The sequence below is a fragment of the Otolemur garnettii genome, unplaced genomic scaffold (genome assembly GCF_000181295.1).
Source record: "Otolemur garnettii isolate 467f Iridium unplaced genomic scaffold, OtoGar3 scaffold00015, whole genome shotgun sequence".
In the NCBI taxonomy this organism is placed as follows: Eukaryota; Metazoa; Chordata; class Mammalia; order Primates; family Galagidae; genus Otolemur; species Otolemur garnettii.
The window spans coordinates 20,632,295-20,638,149 of record NW_003852410.1 but is presented as its reverse complement, the minus strand read 5'-3'; the positions used below and the strand labels follow the sequence as shown (position 1 = coordinate 20,638,149).

The following is a 5,855-nucleotide window of genomic DNA, read 5'->3' as shown; positions in this document are numbered from 1 at the left end:
TCTTCTTATGGGATTGTTTGGTTTAAACCTGATCCTCTCAAATGCTTTCCTAAATCCCTCCTTTGAGAATTCGGACTCTGGACTCACCTGAAGGTATCATTTCAGTTCTTGGATGAGAGACACACTCTTCATCATTCCAAAGCAATCTGAGAAAGTCCTCTCCACCACGAATGGCACTGGCAAGTGTACAAAGCCCACTTTGTTCTGTGGAAAGTGAAAATGTATTTTTAACAGTGCATCCTTGGGCTGAAATAGGGAGATCCTCCACCTGGACGTTAACGCAGGTCACAATCATTAACATTTTTAACAGTCAACATTGCTGTTTATGCAGTTGGTATTCAGTGTATCTGGATGTTATCTAGTCAATAACACAATACTTGCACTTACTAGCAATCCAAATCAGGACTTTTTTCTATTATTCTGAGCTAGGAAAATTAGTATTCAAACCAGAGAGTCTCAGGTCAAGGCCTTCATACTTCTTTTGCCATGAGCAGTTAGTAGAAAAAAGACCTCCCAGTCAATCCATCCAAGTCCTCCCCACTTTCCAATGGAAGAATAATTCATTGATAATAATAAAGAGTCAATGTCCAAGAAAATTCTTTTGGGATTATACATACATCTGTTTTAGCACTACTGGGAAGGATGACTCATTGTGAACAACACATAAGATATCTGCAAGTCTAGTTATTGAAAAGGTATAGGTTAGAAGTGAAATGAAGCAAAGAATCCCAGAAAACTCAGTTAATAATTGTAAGGCTAAAATAAAAGTAATTTAGGATAAAAACAAAGTGAAACAAACCACCATTCGTAGACATTGGAAACTGCAGTCAAGTAAGGTAGCACAGTCCAGTGTATTCTACCCTCCAAGCTCAGCAATTCCAGTGATGGGATGGTACTTAACACTCATGGTAAGAGCTTCACAGCTCTGTGAAATACCGCCTGGCAGACAGCTTCCTTAGTAGAATTCAGAATTAAAAGCTAAACTAACCTTTTAGTTTCTATTAATGGATATCAAGTTCTAAGAGCTCCAAGTAACTCATTTAATAGGTTACTGTTAAATAGCCAGCCCTTAATCATACATAAAAGTTCATGGAATTACAAGTTGTTCATGCATAAGAACTATAAGGAAAAACATGCATTTAAAGAAACTTAACTTCTTATTTTGAGATAATTGTAGATTCACATGCATTTTTTTTTTTTTTATTCACATGCAGTTGTAAGAAATAGTAGAGAGAGGTTCAGTGTAACCTTTACCCAATTTCCTTCAGTGGTACACTTCTGAAAAATTTTACTATAGTATCACAACTGCAGTACTAAATTGATATAATCAACACAAGAATCACTCCCATTGTCTCTTTGTAGCCATATCCACTTCTCTCCTGTCCCTGTCCTCTCTTTAATCCCAGACAACCAGTAATCTGGTCTTCATTTCTATAATAATTCCTCATCCCAAGAATGTTAAGTAAATGGAATTATAACAGTATGTAACTCTTGGGAAAGTGCCAGGTTGTTTTGCAGAGTAACTGTACCATTTGAGATTCCTACCAGCAATGAGTGAATGAACCCGTTTCTTCCCATCCTCTCCAGCATTTAGTGTTGTCAGGTCTTTTACTTATGCCATTCTGATAGGTGTCTAGTGGTGCCTTATTGCAGTTTTAATTTGCATTTCCCTAGTGTCTGATGGTGTTGAACATCTTTTCATGTTTACGTGCCATCAGGGAAATATCTTTTGTCCACTTTCTAATTAGCTTATTTTTTTTCGTTTTATTTTGTTTTCTTACTGTTGAGTTTTGAGAATTCTTTTATAGTCTAGATACTAGTCCTTTATAGTCTAGATACTATGCTTTGTAAATATTTCCTCTTGGGCTTTTACTTATCTTTGAATACTCTCACATGATATTTTGTGGAGTAAAACTTTTTAATTTTGAAGATGTCCAACTGAACATTTTTTCTACAGTTTTAGTGTCAAGTCTGAAAATTCTTTGCCTAGCCCAAGATCCCAAAGATTTTCTCTCTTTAAAATATTGTTTTATATTATAGTTTTACAATTTACCTTCAAGTTAGTGATCTACTTCTGGTTAGTTTTTGTGTAAGGTATGAGGTTTAGGTTGAAGATCAGTGTTCACCTATGGCTGTCCACTTTCTCCAGTATCATTTGTTGAAAAGGCTATTTTTCCTCCATGGAATTGATTTTACATCTTTGTCAAAATCGGTTGGGCTTCCCATGTGGATCTATTACTGGATTCTATACTCTGTCCCATTCATTTACAAGTCTAGCCCTCTGTCAATACTACACAGTCTTTAAAAAAAAAACCTTTTTTTTAGCACTTTGTTTACAATTTCATTCATTGTGTTCTGAAGTATGAATATAATTTAATCAATGCCCACTTAAAGCAGGAACAAGAATAAAATAGTAAAAATAAAATAAATTTGGACAGGCATTCTTCCCCACACTTAGCTACCCCTGCCTCTGAGAGTCTGAACTCATTACTTGTAGCATTCCTGAGGCTCTTCCAATGAGAGACAGGGGTTATTTCTTCCAAATGAAACAGCCATTCTCTGCTGAGATTCCAGAACAGCCAACAGACCATAGGAAGACAGTTCTTTAGGCTTCTATTTGAAAACAACAGCTATAGTATAACTGAATACTATGTAGTCTATGATTACTGTAGCTATGCGATAAGTTTTGAAACCGGGCAGGTTGTTTCCTCCTGTTTATTCTTTTTCAAAAATTATTTTAGTTATTCTAGTTCTTTTGTCCTTACATATACATTTTGGAACAATGCTGTCTATATCTACAAATTATGTGTTGGGATTTCAAGAAGAATTACACTAAACCTGTATAAAATTTGGTGGGAATTGACAACTTTCCTATGATGAAGCTTTCCTCCATGAACATAGTAGGTCTCTCCATTTATTTAGATCTTTGGGTTCTTTCATCAGCATTTTGCACTTGATCCTCTCACCTCAGCATACAAACCCTGTACATGTTTTATACAGTATTTTTTGGGTGATTATAATTGATACTACATTTTTAATTTCAATATCCCCATATTCATTGCCAGTACATAGAAATATAATTTTTTGAATGTTTATCTCATATTCTAGGATCTTGCTAACCTCACTTATTAGTTTTAGAAGGCTTTTGGTGGATTCCTTGAGGTTTTCTATGTAAACAGTCACATCATCTGCAAATAGAGACAGCTGTATTTCTTCCTTTCTGATCTGTATTCCTTTTATTTTTCTTCATTATTAGCACCATGATAAATAAGAGTGCTGTGAATGAGCATCCTTGTTCTCTTATCATTCTTAGGGAGGAAGTATTCAGTCTTTCATTATTAAGTATAATCTGATTGTTCTTTATTAAGTTGAGGAGGCTCCCTCTATTCCTATTTTGCTGAGAGTTTTTCTCTGGATAGGTGTTAAATTTTGCCTCTTCTACAATTGATAAGATTATGTAATTTTTCTTCTTTAGCCTGTTAATATTTCAGATAATAATGATTGATTTTATTTTTTTTAAGAAAAGGTCTCATTCTGTTGTCTAAGCTGGAGGGCAGGGGTGTCATCATAGCTCATTGTAAACTCAAACTCCTGAACTCAAGTTATCCTCTTACCTCAGAGGATAGCTGGGACTACTACTGTAGTCCTACTGAGTAGCTGGGACTACAAGAGTGTGCCACCACATCTGGCTAATTTTTCTATTTTTTGTAAAGACGGAGGTCTCACTTTTGCTCAGGCTAGTCTTGAATTCCTGGTCATAATCAGTCCACCCATGTTGGTCTCCCAAAGTGCTAGGATTACAGGTCTGAGCAATTGCACTCAGCCTGAAGTGAAGGATTTTTGACCATCGAGCCACCTTGCGTATTGGGAATAAACTCCACTTCATTGCAGTGTCTGTTTTCAACGTTTTTACATTACAAAGTCAATTCCCTTACATTTTAGGGCTATCCAAATGATCTGTTTCAGATTAAGTAAGTTGTGATAGTTTGTGTTTCTTAAGGAATCGATCCATTTCATCCAAGTTGCCAAGTTTGTGTATGTAAAGTTGTTTGTGGTATTTACTTATTCTTTTGACGTCTGCAGAATCTGTAGAAATATCTCCTGTTTCATTCCTGAAAATTGTTAATTTGTGTCTTCTCAAGAGAAGTCTTGCTTAGGGTTGTGTCAATTTTATTGGTCCTTAAATTGATTTTTCTCACAGAATTGTGTATATTTTTGTCACTTTGATAAGTTCTGGGTTGAATAGTCACTTATTTGCTTTTTATTTTTATTTTTTTAGACAGAGTTTCAATCTGCTGCCCTGGGTAGAGTGGTGCAGTGTCATAGCTCACAGCAACCTCAAACTACTGGGCTCAAGCAATCCTCCTGCCTCAACCTCTCAAGTAGGTGTGACTATAAGCACATGCTACCACACCTGTCTAATTTTTCTCTTTTTCATAGAGTTAAGGTCTTACTATGTTGCTCAGGCTGACCTTGAACTCCTGGTCTTAAATGATCCTCTGGCTGTGGCTTCCAAAAGTGCTGGGACTATAGATATGAGCCACCATACCCAGCCCTGTATTTTCATTTTTATTCAGTTCTTTGTAATTTTATATTTTTTTGAGACTTTTACTTTGATAGATGAATTATTTAAAAGTATGTTGTTCAGTTTCCAAGTTTTAAAGATTTTCCTCTCATCTTTCCTTCATTGATTTCTAGTTTGATTTTATTGTGGTCATAGAACAGACTTTACATGATTTCAATTCTTTTAAATTTGCTGGTGTTTGTTTTACAGCTCAGGGTATACTATATCTTGGTATATGCTGTTTGGGCACTTGGAAAGGATGTGTATTCTGCTGTTATTGAACATCCATCATGATGGTTGATGGCATTGTCGAATTTCTTCTATATGCTTACTTACTTTCTTCCCAGTTGTCCTATTTATTTTTGAGAGAAAAATGTTGAAGTCTTGCAATATAATCGTATATTTGTCTATTTATTCTTCAGTTCTATCAGTTTTTGTTTCCTGTATTTTGCAGCTCTGTTGTTTGGTGCATGCATGCTTACGATTACTATGTCTTCTTGGTGGATTTACCAGTTTATTATTATATAATCTTCTTCTGTTGCTCTGTAATTTTCTTTCACCTGAAACCTACTTTAAATGAGATTAATATAGCTACTTTGGCTGTCTTCAGATTAATATTTTTCATTATGTATCTTTTTCCATCCTTGTACTTTAAACCTGCCTATATCATTATGTAGATAGCATATAGTTGGGTCTTTCTTAAAAATCTTTGCTTCTAATCTTTTTGTTTGGTATATGTAGACTGCTTACATATAATGGAATTATTCATATGTTAGGACTTAAGTCTTCCATTTAATTTTTTTTTTGTTCTATTTTTTTCCTTCTGTTTTTCACTTCTCCATTTTTGCCCTGCTTTTTTGGGGGGGTTACTTTAACATTTTTTATGAATTTCACTTTGACTTGATAGGTACTTTAGCTGATGTCCTAGGTATCACATTACATAGACATAACTTCTCAGTCTATTGGTGTGTCATCATTATATTATACCAGGTCAAGTGAAGTGTTAGAATTTTATCTGCCTTTGTGTCCCGTTAACTTTTTCCTGTTGACAATTCTCTTTAAATAGTTGCTTTTCATAAAAGGAGAGGATTTTTGGGGTTTCTTTTGCAGTTTTTGGCCAGGCCCAGGTTTGAACTTGCCACCTCTGGTATATGGGGCCAGCACCCTACTCCTTGAGCCACAGGTGCCACCCAATAAAAGGAGAGTTTTTGATTTTCTGTTGAATACAGTTGTATTTGTCCATTTTTTAACTTTCTATGTAGCTAATTATGTCATTTACAAATAGGATAGT

General features: G+C 35.1%; 1 non-coding gene across 1 annotated transcript; it reads right to left on the bottom strand.

Annotated features, from left to right (window-relative positions):
- Window positions 1-2,528: 2,528 nt before the first annotated feature.
- On the bottom strand, window positions 2,529-2,660 carry LOC111723804. Its single transcript, XR_002772268.1, has one exon. It is a non-coding gene; the product is annotated as a small nucleolar RNA SNORA2/SNORA34 family (small nucleolar RNA).
- Window positions 2,661-5,855: the final 3,195 nt, after the last annotated feature.